Below are 16,408 nucleotides of genomic sequence, written 5' to 3'. Positions count from 1 at the left end.
TCTCTGAACTCTTTGCCTAGTAATGACCTGACCATGCCTGCCTGCTGATCACTTAAATGGTTATTGCCTTTCCTTGCCTGTGGTCATTGCAGCAGGTAACATTGACAGTGAAAAATGACACTATAATTTCTTTCATCTTCATGTCAAATATATTTAATCTGAATATTTTGTATGTTTATCAAATACTTTGTATGTTTTATTATTGAGAAAGTAAATTTATGAAATAATAGATGAGTAACATTTATGAGTAATGTTGGCTCTGAACAAATTTTGAAAACTTAGTTGACAAAATATTGGATCAATGAAAAAGAAGCATGAATTTTGAAATCTAAATGCATTGGTTCTCAGTACCTTTTCTCTTACATATTTTTTTAGTTATCAATGAACCTTTATTTTATTTATTTATATGTGGTGCTAAGAATCGTACCCAGTGCTTCACATAGGCTAGGCGAGTGTTCTATCATTGAGCTATATCCCCAGCCCATAAATTTAAAAAAAAAAACATTTTTAGTTGTAGATGGACACAATGCCTTTACATTATTTATTATATGTAGTGCTTAGGATAAAACCCATGGCCTCACACATGTGAGGTAAGTAGTCTACCACTTAGCTATAATCCCAATCCCTGTATCATCATCCTTTATTGAATTTACTTCTTATTAAAGTATATAGTTTTAAGACATATTTTTACAGTATTATGTAATTTTAGCATGGTTAGATTGGAGTGATGCCTATATGTTACCATAGAGCAGACATTTATATTTTGTCTAGACTTTATTATTATCTTGGTAGTTTTCATGCTCTCTCTATATAGAAACCAACCTATTTCCAATGAGAAACATGTCATTTAATGTATTTATCACCATTGGTACAAGTTTATAATGTGCGCTTCCAACTAGTTTTATATGTATGTGATATATTACAAAAAAATATTCTTGAGAAAAGGATACAAAAATGTAAAACCACAATATTTATAAATGAAAATTGCCAATTGTTTCCCAGCCCTTTCTTATATTGGGTGTCTTGAGATCCAATTAGCTAATGAATGGATAAATTAAACACTTATGAAATTTAGTTGGAATTTCACTTAGCTTGCAATTTAAGTATTCATTTTATTTCACCTACTCACCCACATTGTTAATTTAGTGAATGTTATAATACCAACCTGAAAAACAACCTAAAATGCAAACTGAGGTGTATGGGAGGAGAGTACTGATGGTGATGGGGGTCACCAGGGTAACTAGTTTGTAATTCATTGAGATCTCCCTCAGGCATATCTACCTCGTTTTAGTGTGTTTTACTTTATAGGATGAGTTGAAAAAGCAACTCTTATCAAGGAAATATAATTTTATATAAAAATTTAACAAGAAGGACTAATATTAAAATTATTAAAGAACACACAAATCTGTAAATTCTATACATAATAGACTGTTATGTCTTTGGAACCATAAAAACAGCCTCTGCTCCAAGTCTTGCTGGCTAATTCCAGGTGCTGTGCACTGCAGGTATCATCTCTCCTGTGTTCCAGGGCCGAAATTGCTTCTCTCCCAGGTGTTTTACAGAGTCTATAACACAGAATCTGGGAAAAAGGTCACTTGGGATGAATTGCTGGCCACAGAGAGTGGCCAGGACCACAATTGTCCTCAGGATTTGCAAGATGAACTTGGGCCCTGATCTCTCCTGGGGTCTGGGCAGGGAGCACTGAGACTGGTATGCTGCCCTCAGCTGAGGGCATTGTCTGTGGGAAGAGTGTCTATGAATGTCCTCAGGAGCAAATTCCCATGGACATTCACCTTCAGAACCTTCTTAAGCTGCTCCCCTAGAGAGTGAACATGAGGTAATGGGAAGGGTTCTCTAGGACATTTGGGTGTAAAGGCTGAGTAGCACACACCTGGGACCCTGAGGAGCAGCACCTGTGATGACACAGGGTGGAGCAAGGACGTTGCTCTTCCAGTCCTACCCTCTTTAGCTGTATCCTCAGACAGCTCCATGCACTGATTTTAACCAAATTGTACCTCCCCTTGCATGGCCATAGTCACATGCAACTGGGGACACTTGAGTGCTCTAATTTCTTCTGATTCACTGCATATAGCACAACAAAGAAATTTAAGAAAGCAATGGAGAATATTTTAATTTTGACCTCTGCTCTCCCTCCCATTTTTTTCCACACTCAAATTGCCACTTCCTAAACTGCTTCATCACTTTTGCTGCATTGAGCCCACATTTTAAACCAGGAGAGGGCCCCTGGAAACAATTCATGTTATGGGAACTACTTTCCAACTGTGTAATCTTGACCTAGGAAAGGAAGGGTAAATTCATGCATGCTCAGAGCCAGCAAAGGCAGGAGAACCCAGCTATTCAGTGGTCAGTAAAACAGAACCAGATTGTTTATGTCTCATGCATCAGGCAACAACTCAATATTTCTGAAGCCCCCTGCACTCAAGCTCAGTACATGGACATGCAGTATTGCTCAGCATGATTCAGTGGTGTGGCCTGTGGTCAAAACCAGGGCAAGACTAAGAATGCTAGTGCAGAGAGATTTAACAGAAATTAAAGGTCCAAGGACCTCAAAGATCTGAATGAGGATAGCATATTTAGAAAAGTCATAAATGTGGGAAATATGAAACATATAAAATCTACAGAAGCTATACATAAGAAAGGATAAATAAGAGAACCAATAGAAAATCAATTACATACAGATTTATGGTCCTTTTCTCCTCCTATTTCTCCTCCTCCTTCCCCCCCTCCTCCTCCTCCTCTTCCTCCTCTTCCTTGTTCTCCTCCTCCTCTTCCTCTTCCTCCTCCTACTCTTCCTCTTCCTCCTCCTCCTCCTCCTCCTCCTCTGCATCAGATTCTATGTCTTCTCTGTGGACCATGGCCATGATGGTGATGATGTGGCCTTAGAAAAAGAAAAGGCAGAGTTAAAGTCAAGGTGAGAACATGAGTTACTCCTTCTCCTGGTGTTCTAGAGCCAAAGTCAAAGCTCTCCATTTTTCATCTTGTCTGCACTCCTGTCTCCTGGCCTCCATCACCTCACCTCTGCAATGAGAAATAGATCTAGGATCCCAAGAGCTCCTTTCACATTCAAATTCTGCCACTGTACTCAGTAGGGATGTCTGTGTCATCATTTTACTTTAAGAGGCTGCCACAGTCTCCCTGATTTTCTGGACTTAGGCCTCTTGAATACAAGCACATTCAGATGTTTCACCTAGTCCCAGGGCTTGAGAATTAGATGAAGACTGGAGGTTAGAAACATGTTCAAGGAGGAACTTCTCCCCACTCTTTTATAGGAGAACACAGTGACCTGTCCAGGGAGCACTGAAACAATTTTCTTTAAGTCCCTCACAGTTGGGAGTTTATTTTAAACCAGGAGTAGACAAAACATAGAAGAGAAAGTGGTGCTCTAAGAAGAGAACATGCAGAGGGAATTTGTGACTTTTTATTTACTGCTTAGCACTAGTGAGAGCTTCAATTACAGTTTCACAAAGTCACTTTATGAAAGTGTGTTCCACTAGATTCCTTCGGTTGTGCATCAAACCTAAAGTGCTAAATGCCAAAAAATAGCCAATAATAAAAGCCATGCTACTTGATGCTTAGAAGAGGCAAATTCAGGACAGAGTGGAGCTTGTATAGAAGATTGTGTATAACTATCAAAGCAGAAAAATGTCTTCTTACAAACAGGATGATCAAAGTCATGACGACTATTAACTGTTATTTTTATAAAAGCAATTTATTTCTGTTTATTTCTATTTCATGCCCACTCCTCATTTTCCACATGAGTTAGGTGAACTAAACTCCTAGAAGGAAACTTCCCATTTTGTCATACCCTTAGGGCTGTTCCTACCTGCAGTCTCTTCCTCGTCACTGCTTGATTCATACTTTTTGCTCCATGTCCAACCTTTAGAGACACAAAAATCAGCAAGAGCATTACTTAAGATTGTCTCATGCATTCTTTGTCACAATTAAGCTCATGATGGTAACTTGGGTTCGTAATATTTGTACTGCACAGAATTGTGTGATTGAGGCTTGGTCCTTAGAATGGTCATGATGACAGTTGTGACACCTGTATGAGGAAGGGTTTGCTTGGAGGTGATGAGGTCTTTTAAGCGTATGAGACTCAGAAGTAGGAATGTAGTTTTCTCAAACCCTTGTTAGATCCTGGTTATATAAGAAGAGAAAATGAATCATCTGATCACTGCTGGCTTCCTATCTCCCCATGTGATGTCTCCCTCCTGCACCTGCATCCATGCTGACACCACCAATCATGCAATGCAGCTAAGAGGGCATTCACTAAAGCCAAGTGTTTGCCAGCACCATGCTCTTGTATCTCCAGAACTGTAAGCTAAACCACCTGTATAAATTATTCAGTCTCAAGGGTTTTCTTATTAGCAAGAAAAACAGAGTCTTACTAATATTAATAGTCAGGATCACCCTGATCTCTGTTGTGGCTTCTTAGACCCTCTCTTAGCTCTGGGGAGTCAGAGGCCTCAAACAGGATGCTGCAAACAACTGCAAACCTTCAAGATTGAGAGTGGAACTGAAGGAGTCAAATTTTAACTACTTCCTTACATTGGCACATTATTACTCTCTCCTTGAAACAGACGAAGCTGACATGCAAACTGTGATGCCAACAGTCTCAGGAATACAAACTCACAGAACAAATACTGTGCCATCATCACAGCAGCTGCCCACAAGAGAGTGCTCTCTGCCTTATGCACATGGGTCTGCTGGCCACTTGAAATGTGGAACTTGGATGAGACTCTGAAGGCTTTTAGTTAAAAATTAAATAAAATTAAAAATACATTTTAATAATAAAATTAAAAATATCCAAATAGTGATTGCTATTTTGTATGGCCAAGACCTGGAGTTTGAAAATGAAGCAAGCATAAATTTCCTTCCCCTGGGTTTCCTTAGACAGCTGTTTGCTAGCATAACCTCACTCCTCATTTGTAAGTAGACTATAGACTCATGCAAAAGGGCCAGGAACTCTCTGAGGGACTGAGAACTCTGCATCAACAAAATCAGCATTAAAATCCAGATGGCTCCCCACAAGGTGAGGCTATCCCACCTAGAGCTGATGAGAAATGTGGGTGCAGAGCTTGGACGCAATGCTATCTTCTAAACTTCCCTAAGGATTCTGGCTGGTTCTGGTGAGATCCCAGGTGGATAAGTGGCTCACTGTGGAGCCCCACATGCTGGACAAGTGAGGTCTTAGCACAGAGGGGCATTCAACAAATACTGATAGGGACTAAGATGAAGACACTCTGCCCAGGGATGAGCTCAGAAATGAGGAGGAATGATGAGCACAGTGGTTCCACCATCCCAGTGACCAGTCAGTGTCAGTATCAATATATGTGTGATTAGGAGGACCTGGATAGCATTTGAGACCAACAATGTGAAGACCTATCAGAGACACTGTCAATGTGATATCTTGCAGGGCACACAGGAAGCAGCACAGACCTAAACTGTGGGATCAGACACTACTGTTGAGCTGAGCTTGATCTTCACTGGAGCCCATCTTTAGCTCTGTAACTAGATGAGCTGCAGTTGCATTGGTCATCCCTGATGAAAGTCCCTCCAGTTTAAACATGTTTCCCATAAAGTGTTGTCTACCAAACGACCCAAAAAGGCAGGTTTCAATGTCAGTTGGAACATGCAAACAAATCCCTTCCTTAGCTACAGGAAACTCTGTCCTGTGCATCTTCCCTGTCTCAGATTCCTACCATAAGTGAGCACAGTGTGCTGGTGGACCTGAGAGTCACTGTTAAGGATGGACCCTGTCCAGAAATTTGTGCTTAGAATAGGATTGGAAAATGAATTCTGACACCTCTCAGAGAAAATGTATATGATCGTGAAAAACTGACATGAGTGAAGTGTAATGAACAATCAAATGCCCTGACTAAATACAGGGCCTATTGACAGGTGAGGTTTGTTATTAAGTGAAGTTGCTACTGGTGCAGTGACAGGAATGAAACTGAGCTTTTTCTTATTGAGTGTCATGAAAATTTTCCAGGTTTGGATGGGATATATTTTGCAGGTTAATTGAGGTATTCTTGGCATGGAATGAACTGCACCCCATGGCAAGTTTATCATTTGCTCTATTTACTCATATGCAAAATCATGATCTAATGGACATGGCATTTTTTGTTTAAACGTGGACTTTGGCATCTTGGTGTGTATATATCTAGAGAAACACACAAATGTGCAAAAACTAATGCACAGGCACACTCAGATTCAAGTGACATGGATGTACACAGAGCAACACATACAAATCTCTCATGGAACTAACCACAACATTCAACTCACACAGGTGTTATCAGGAAATATGGAGATTGGCCATAGTTTTTTATGTTTTTTTTTTGTGTGTGGGGTGTCTGTGTGTTTGTGTGTGTGTGTTTTTTTTTTAAATCAATTTGGACCACAATCTCCTCACTTCTCATTCTCAAGGAGGTAGTGGAATTACTTAGACTCTGCACTCAAAAAGAAGGGAGACGGTCTGACCCTTGGCATCATTTACATTTTGCATCAGGAAGAGAGTGAGGCCAGGATACATACCACTTATGGCTCCTCTTGAATCCTCCTGTGAATACAGAAAAGGAGTCACTATGAATGTCAAGCCATGCTCTGTCCTGTGTGTACAAATCTTTTTATTTTTAATTGGTGACATTAGAAAATCCAATGAGAAAATGGTCAAGTCAAGGGAACTCAAAGGCAAGGACAAAGCAAATGTGCATTCATCAAATGACACAAGGTTCTATAGGGGAATTTGTGTTACAGGCCTAGATTAGGTGATAAATAAGGAATTCAATGGCCAGGAGGGAAACCACAGCCAGACACAGAGCTTGTTATCATACAGTGTGTTGCTGATATTCTTTCTCATTAATGTTGCCTTCAGTGTGGTCTCAGTTGGCCATAGACACCCCCATGAAAATCTGCACACTCAGAAAATTGTTTATATCATCTCCAAGAAATCATATGATATTACAAGGGAAAGAGAAACTAAAAAGCAACACTTGGATTTCAGAGGAAGATAAGCAAAAACTTACCATGGCTTTTGATGGGGACTCCTGACCCACGCTTTCTCCAAAATTTAACTCCATCATGCCATTTGGGGAAACTAGGAGGATACAGAATGACTATTATTATACAACTTATTGCTTGTGAATTGTTCAGGGCATTTCTTGATATGGACAGCAGTGAAAATACACAGCAAAAAAAGAACAAGAATGAATGAGAAGCAGAGCCTTTGGTTTTCCAGCTAGACTAGAACCACGTGTGATATGTACTTTTGAAATTTTGTACCCCTAGGTGTATATCTTTCTAGAGATGACCACTGAGGCCATTTTAAAATTATGGAAAATATTTCACATCTCTGTAGGAGATATGAGTAGACTAATATATTGGAATAACCTGGAGTGTGATATATCACTAAATGATGAATACATTTCCCTTTCCAAAGCATTACCATCAAGTCAATTTTCTGAATTCTTATATCTTCTATAACTTGCATACTCAAGAACCTGGATCTTTTGACTCAGCATCATCTCTATCTACAGAGTAGGCCTAGTAACCAGAATTTAATATCTGGGTGTCATAAAATGTGAAGGAATTGTATCATAAAAATCATGCATTAGTGTGGGTTTTTAGTTTTAAAAAATGGAATTTTGTACTGGGCATGTTAGAACAGAATTTCTGAGGAAGCACCCACAGCTTCACAAATGCATACACAATTATTACACAAGGACATGCTCAGAGATGCCTCCCCACCTTCATTCACTTAAATGCACACTACCAAAAAGACAGCTGTTTCAGGATCATGGTAGATGGCCATAATCCTTCACTGGTTTTTCGCTTTGTCAGCACATGCCAATCCTCATTTCCAAAATAAATCTAAATCCAAGATAAATGTTTACATAGAAACAGGAAGGAATGTCTGACCTATCTAAGCATAGAGGTTTTCCTCAGCATGTTAGGGAGTTGAGAATACTTACATTTCTCATTTGCTGCAGAGGCTACCTGTAGTTACAGAAAGGAAGACAGTGTGAGCAGGAGATCATTTTCACAAGTCTACTGTTGGCTATGGTGGCATTAGTTAACTAGATGGGAAAGAGCAGTTGGGGCAAAGATCACAAAGTAAGGCAGAGGGCATCTGTGAAAAGACATGAGCTTTGCACGAGGGATTTCTCAGGTACAATTTGATGACATGCACAAAATTCTTTTTCTATCAAGGAAAAGTGCCACTGAAGAAAATGCTCACTACAATCATTTCACAATGGTTGTTCTCACATGTGAATGTCATCTTGAATCATTCTCACAGGGAATAGATGGGCAGTTGTAATTCCACCACCTATGAGTCACCTATAATGAACACTGTCATATTTTCATGCAGGAATTTGAATTAAAAGGAATAAAACAACACTTATATCTTAGACAAAGAAGGGTCACATTACCTCAGAAATATAATTTTCTTGGTCTCCTCCCAAATCAACGGATACCACCTCCATTATGACTTTATAGCAATCTAGGGAAATATAGAGTAACTGTCAGTATATTGGTTTGCTGAAGAAACACTCCAGGGGCTTCCTAAATGTGGACATGGGTCTAGAGTGTATGGAGATGGTTGTTTAACACACACAGGCTCAATTACTGCTGGAACATGATTGTTTCTGAATGGCAAGAGAAGGAGCATACCAGGAAAAAAAACAAAATAGACAAAACATTGAAGGAACTACAATGAGAAATTAAATATTCTACTGTTACACTAGAAGGTTTCAGCATTCCTTTATAACACTTGACAGATCCATCAGGAAGTAAAGAAAAAGCATACTTTTGAATCAATCATTTCTGTTATGGGTCAAATTACTTACACACAAATACATGTTTAAGTTCTAAACATGGTTAAGTTAGAACTTAAACAGTACCTCCAAATTTTACTGGGTTTGAAATGAGAGTCATTGTGATCTTAGCAATTAAAAGTATCCTCTTTGAACAGGGTGGACCCATTCCCCAAATAGGGCATCTGTCCTCATGAAGATGGGGCACATTCATGAGAGACTAATGCCATGTGATGATACAAGCAGAGAGTAAAGTGCTGCAGTTGAAAACCAAGCAGATCAAGGATGGCCACCAAACCAGGAACAGTTAAGAATGGGCAGAAAAAAATCCTTCCTTAAAATTTTCAGAAGTAGCATGTTTTTGCTAACAGGTCAATGTGGGATTCCGAGGGAATAGAGCTCTAAGATAGTACACTTGCATTACTTCAACCCATGAAAGCTGGTAGTTAGACATGGCAACCCTAGGAATTTACCAAAACCATTATCAATCACATAGATCTATTTGGCATTTGTACAAATACTTCATACAACAGTGAGAGAATAAAATTTGTTTTCAAGTTAACTTGAGGAATCCATCAAGATAAAATATATTTTGGCCCCAAACATTCCTTGGCATGTTGAGAAATTGTGCAAATTTGCTGTCAGGAGAAGAGAAGTTGGCAAATTGGAGGAAGGATGCACCCACCACAGTTCTTCAGTGCCAGACTTAGAAGGCAAGAAGACTGCTTCTCAGTGAGAGGGGAAATAAAGGAAGTCACCAAAACTTAATAATGAGTGGAAAAAAATCATACAGGCATATAAAGTCAAAAACTCAAGCAAAAGAAATAATACATTACAAGACAGAAGCAAATTTAAGATAGAGAGAACCTTTATTTCTTGCAGCTCCACAACCTGTAATGCAAACAGCGTGAATACTCCATCCTCCCAGATGGGCAAAAGAGGGGTTTCACTAAAACTCAATAGTGGACACTCAGGGAGTCTTAGAGAATCAGAAAATTGGCTACATTAAACAAAGACAAAAAAAGAAAGTACATTGGATCCAAGCTGACTGTGGCAGCAGCAGCAGCAGCAGGAATAGTGTGGCACAGCTAGATCACAGAAAGAGGAAAAATGCACAGAAACAAAACAGACAGATTCAGTGTGAAAATCCTGAGATCATAGAGGCAACGTTTTCTTGGCTGAAGAAGAGGCTTCTTTGCACTGTGCACTGTACATGAAGGGAGATCTGTGATTCCTGCTGTCCCAAGAGAGCAAGGCAGGAGCCACCTTGACACAGCCAAGCTGATACTGCCACTGCAGGAGCCAGGAGCTGGGAGATCTGAGTAGGTAGGCACACATGGACCTGAAAGGCACCTGCCACAGCACCTAGGCTTTGCCTGGCTGAGCTAGAGCAAAAGACATGGAGAGCATTCTCCCCAGGGGAACTCAAGTCAGAGATGGGCAGGAAAGCTCTGGTCCTTTCCTCCTTGAGTCTGGTGCCTCCAAGGACCAGCTGAAGGGGATTGAGAATTTGAAGGAGCTGGTGTAAAAATGGGCTGCTGTGAATAGCTGCCCAGACCAGAAGCCCAGGAAGCATGGAAAGGTTGCTCCACAGGCAGCAGAGTGGGTGGGGAGAAGCTGACTAGCACACCCATAGTTGGAATTAAGAACAAGATTCATAAAATAGATGTAGAAAAGCTAATGATTAAAAAGGAGAAACAATTCATTTCAAAACCAAGGAGAAACCTGGAATAGAAGGAACTTAGTTTCAATATTACAAAAGCCATATATGAGAAATCCAAAGCCAACATCACACTGAACAGAGATAAAAAGGAACGGTCTTCCTCAAATATTAGGAAGAAGAAAAGAATGTCTACTTTTGCCAATTTTATTCAATGTATTTTTCTGAAGTAATGTCAGCACAATTAGGCAAAAGTAGGAAATTAATAGGATACAAAAAGAAAAATTCAAATTGTCCACATTACCTGGTGACATGATTCTATATTTAGAAGGCCCAGAAATTTTCACCAGAAGAATTCTAGAAGTAATAAATTTAGCAATGTAGCAGGATAAAAGATCAACACAAATAAATCAATATTGTCACTATACTCCAACATTGCTGCATATAGAATTCAAGAAAACCATTTCTTTTATAATAATATAAAAAATCTACGAAACAGAATGTAAGATCTCTACAACAAAAACTATAGAACCCTGAAAAAAAAATGGAAGAAGACCTCAGAAGGGGCAAAGAAGTTCTGTGTTCTTGGATAGGCAGAATAAATGTTGTCAAAGTGGCCATAATATCAACAGCAATATCCAGGTTCAATGAATTCAATACAATCCCCTTCAAACTACAAATGATATTCCTTACAGTATTGAAAAACCAACCCTGAAATTCAATTGAGATGATGATGATGATAACAAGAGTAATATTATTATTATTATTATATTAATTATTATATTTATTATTATTTTATAATAATAATAACAATTATTTGGCAAAGCAATTCTCAGCAAGAAAATGTAATAACCAATCTTATATTTTATTACAGAGATGAGTAGCAAAAACAGTATCTTATTGAAGTGAAAATAGATATGAAGATCCTTGAATAGAATATACCACACAGAGACAATCCACCTGATACTTACATCCACCTGATACCAGACAACGGCACTGAAATATATGTTAGAGAGGAGATTATGGTTTAAACCAATAGTGCTGGGAAAACTGGATAAGCATAGAAATACCAGGAAGGATAGGAGAAAGAAGGTACACTGACACAATGTTTGTGGGTCTGTAAATTATTATGACAACTCTGGAAAGCAATGTGCAGATTCCTGAAAAGCCCAAGAGTGGAACTCATAGGACTCAGCTATTACACTCCCTCCCTGCTTATTCTATAGAACTACAAGTCAGCATACTATAGTGATACAATCACTTCAATGTTTGTAGCATTCACCATAAACACATTGTATGATCAACCCAGATGTCCATCAACAGTTGAAAGAATCAAGTGCACAAAATTAAAAGATAACTAGATCTTTACTTCTGGAGCTATAGTACTGTTGAATGACTCAAAGCATGTAAATTTGTACATGTTAAATAAAAGAAGAATTGGAACTCTGAATCAACTAGAATCATTATTGCAGAATGAACACAATTTCAGGAATTCCACAGTACCTTTGTTGGACTTTTCATTTTGCAAAACACTATTTGGTGGCCAGAGGCGGACTCCTCTGGACCAAGGCCTGCGTAAGTCTTCTGCCTTGGGCGGTTTCTTCCAACATGGGAGGCAACAGCCTGGGAAATGTGATAAAACAGAGCTGTTGACAAGATGCTAGCAAGAAAACACAGGGTCATCAATAATAATTCAAATAACAGTTCAGCCAGTTTTAATTGATAAGTGGTCATTGTAAATATCTGGGGGTATAATTTGAGCTTTGAATTCAAGTATATATATATATATATATATATATATATATATATATATATATATATATCCACTAATAGCATGCCCAGAAACTTAAATAGTTCTTGTATTTTTTTGCTCTGTCATTTTCAACAACAAGAGGTGATAATTATGTTATCAGAAATAGGTCTGGGACACAAAGATAAATGCTGCATAATATCACTCTTTTGTGGAAACTGAAAAATTGATCATAGAAGGTGAGAGGAGAGTATTAGCAGAGCAGGGGAGACAATGTTACAATTGAGTATTAGAAAAAAGTTTTGATGTATTTTTTGCAGTCTGTTAACAGAGTTAAAAATAATAAAATCTGAGTCTCAGGTTGTGGCTCATTTGGAGAGTGCTTGCCTTGCATGTGTGAGGCATGGGGTTTGATTCCGAGCACCACATTTAAATAAATAAACAAAGGTCCACGGATAATTAATAAAAATTTTTAAAAATAACAAAAATTATGTTTAATAAATTTTGAAGGAAGGATTTGAATGTTATTAGAGTTCACACTACTGAGTTCATTTTTCACAATTGGGGAAGCAAAGCACCTGAGTCAGATTGAGCTTTAGCATAAAATTGCAATATGTGAGGTCTACAACCCAACACAATATTATGTGGTCAAAACGAATTACTAAGGGGGAATCATAGAAAGACAGAGGAAACAGTGACCATCAGCAGAGGCTGTGGTTATGTATGTGGCTTTTGTTCAAATCCTACCTCAAAAATTAAATACCTGTGCAGTTAAATAAACCCCTTTCTCAATTGTTTGCAAAAAGTGTGCATCTGATCCACGTAATGGTATAAGGCTGACAATGATCACATCCATGCATCCTTAAGAGGACTGGTGCTTCATATGGGTGCTAATGTGTCCTGTCATTAAATAGGACACTTCATTAAATGTGTGGAGAATAAGCTCAATTGTTGACAGTGTTTGAACAGAGAGGTGTCAAACAGAGGTCATCCTCCAGAGCAATGGGTCAAGAAAGTCTATTCCTCATTCTTTACAGATGGATAATATCTGTGACCTCCTGTGACTCCATATCAGCCTAAAGGGATGGGTGGAGCAGAGTCTGTCCACCACAATTTTGAGTTTAGGTGTTTGTAATTTAGAGATTTTATGTGACTTGCCCAGATTCACAAGAATGATGAGCAGTGGATGTGGGACAGGAATGTAGCTATTTACCTGGGACTAGAAATCCCTGAGCAATTGAGTCCTCTAGCATGTATCCTAGAACCAGGAAGCCAGAACTCTTCTCAGTTCTTTTCAAATACTCCTTCCTTCAGGCCTCTTTGGCATGAGGTTTCAGTAGCAGACACCATGAAAAATGTTCGAGTTATAACCCGGGCTCCTGTCTCTTCATTACAATTACTGACTTAAAAATGATGATTTCATGCAAATGAAGCCTATCTGCAGGTCAATGGTAGAGTCCACACTTGTAGCCATCCTCCCCCAGGGTCGTCTCACTGCCAGCTGCCTCCCAGTGAGCCTTCCTGATGAGCAGTTGACCATCTAAATCATCAGAGTTCTCTGGGGCTCACCAACTGTTTTGAGAACTTAGGACATTCTAAACCAACTGCCACTTGATGGCTGTGCCCAGAATGAAGTTTCCTTGTGCTATTCCCACCTGGATGGCCTGTTAGTGGGGATTAATCAGGGAAACGGATACTCTGGGCTGATGCTTTGTTGTTTCCATGTCAGAAGCTGGCCTGCCCCATGTCTGCAGTCCAATATTCTGAGCCATCATCTGAGCAGTCAGACAACGCCTGGTTCAAATGTCATTTCTCCAGATGCACCAGCTCTGATCAGGCATATTCCTGCTCCTGGCTTTCCAAGCTTTGTCCTAGATCCTGCATGGCCAGGGGCCAGAGACTTATCTGCCTAGATGGAACCACCACTAACTCTAACCTGTGAACCTCCTGCCCCTGTAGACCACTGAGGCCCTCATTTCCTCCATTATCAGACATCCACTCCAATGACCTCAAGGCACTGTCCTTTTTGCCTCCTTCCCAGTAGTCCCCAAACACCTGGGATCCTGTAGTCATCAACCAATTGGAAACTTTTCCTGAAATCTCAGTCCTCTTTTCTTTTACAAATGTCTTGATTTAGACTTCTCTAACATTATATTTAGATGTTCATATACATTGAGATGGGTTTGGTTTCTAATTGCCCTGTCATGGGATATATATTGCCTTACTTAGCATCCATATACTCTCTCTCACTTTATTTCTTCATCTCATGAAAGCAAGGTGGGTGTCCTCCTCCTGTAATTCACTTTAAGAGCACACATGTTATTGGCATTAGGAATGGTTCATTTTCTAAATTTAGAAAAACATTTTCAGTAACCAGGTCAATAGAACAAGCAAATATATGAATTGAGTGATAAAACAATATCACCAAATACTTCAATCTCAGGAGAGAAGATTCAGTGTTGAAGATGAAAACATCAAGAGGAAAATATATTCAGTAAACATTAACTGCCCTTTGAAGAAACAGCCTTGAAAATATCACTGACAACATACCTTCCCCGCAGCAGTTTAGATTTCCCATCATCAACCAAGAACTCAAAACCTCCCTAGTCTTCTCACCACCTCACTCTCCACACCAACTGAGTGGAAATGAAAGGTAAGATGTGCATCCCACATTACCATGGTGACTGGACAACATGGAACTTTCATTGTGAGCACATGCTACATTCTGAGCTGCTACTGTTCTCTTAGTAAGTGTATTTTCATACCCAAGTGTGTTGTTGAATAGTTTGTGAATTGCTTCAAAAACTGAAACCAAGTCCCACATATTAATATTTCTTGTTTATGAAAATAAGTTAAATTAGGAAAAAAGGATTTACTCCCAAAATTATTTCATTGATCAAAAAATCATGGGATGAAAGGGACACATAGCTATCGTTTTGAGAATCAAAAAAGATTCCATTCTTTGTTTTTAATTCTAAGCCTACACATGTCTCAATCTTTCTGAACCTCCAAACATTTGTAGATAGAAAAAATTAAAATGTCTTTTTGATTCAGAATGAAAATATATACAAAGTATTATCCTTTAAGGGTTGAAGAAATTTTCAGGAAGGAGAAATTTTAAGATCACATCCCCCTTATTTTAAATTTGAAAACAAAACTATTTTCTATTCAGTAGGATTTAATCCAGTCAGTTGAATTAATCTTCCTCTTCCATGACTCCTGCTGTGGAATTCATTCTTTTGCTTCTCATCCTATCCTGTCATCTCATACCACAAAAACTCATGGTTGAACATGCACATGGTGAGGTCTATACAAACAATGTATGCAATGCCTTCTCATTGTAAAAGCTATCTATGCTAAATCCAAGGCCGATATTATTACTAAATGAGAAAAAAGAGAAAACATACCATCCAACGACAGAAACAAGACAGGGATGCCCTCTTTGAAACTCTAGTCAGAGCAATCAGACAGATGAATGTAATTAAAGTGATTTGCATAGAATAAGAACTCAAATCATCACTATTTGCTGATGACATACTTCTATATTTAGAATATCCAAAAAATTCCTCCAGAAAGCTACTAGAACCAATAAATACATTCAGCAAATTAGGATATAAAATCAATACCCATGAATCAAATGCATTTCTATATATAAGCGATTTATCCACAGCAAGAGAAAGTAGGAAAACCTCCCCATTGACTCTAGACTCAAATAAGTCAAATACTTGGGAATCAATCTAACAAAAGAAGTACAAGACCTCTACAGTGAAAACTATAGAACACTAAGGAAAAAAATTGAAAAAGATCTTAGAAGATGGAAAGATTTCTCATGCTCTTGGATAGGCAGAATTAATATAGCCAAAATGGCCATACTACCAAAACTTTTACAAAGATTTAATGCAATTCCTATTAAAATCCCAACGACATTCTTTTTTTTTTTTTAATTAAAAGCACCAGGCAAAGGCTAATGCTCTCCCACATGGGGTCTTTCCCCTGGGGTCTCTCCTGACCCTCTTTTTGGCTTTGGCTAATGCTTTCCCTCAGGGAAGTCTTTCCCTGTGGACCTTCAGGACCTTCTTTTTGCTTGGGGCTTTTTCTATCTCCCAGGTTGCATATGCCTGGGTGGTTCTCAGGATATTCTGCCTGGCCCCAGCAACTCAGGCA

General features: G+C 38.8%; 1 long non-coding RNA gene across 1 annotated transcript; it reads right to left on the bottom strand.

Moving 5' to 3' along the window:
* Nucleotides 1–3,843: 3,843 nt before the first annotated feature.
* LOC144369835 (uncharacterized) lies at nt 3,844–7,291 on the bottom strand. Its single transcript, XR_013429634.1, has 3 exons — nt 7,047–7,291; nt 6,556–6,580; nt 3,844–3,898 (listed from the first exon to the last, which is right to left on the bottom strand). It is a non-coding gene; the product is annotated as an uncharacterized LOC144369835 (long non-coding RNA).
* Between the last annotated feature and the right edge of the window lie 9,117 nt (nt 7,292–16,408).

Source organism: Ictidomys tridecemlineatus, chromosome 2 (genome assembly GCF_052094955.1).
Source record: "Ictidomys tridecemlineatus isolate mIctTri1 chromosome 2, mIctTri1.hap1, whole genome shotgun sequence".
Taxonomy (NCBI): Eukaryota; Metazoa; Chordata; class Mammalia; order Rodentia; family Sciuridae; genus Ictidomys; species Ictidomys tridecemlineatus.
This window is presented reverse-complemented; position numbering and strand designations above follow the sequence as displayed.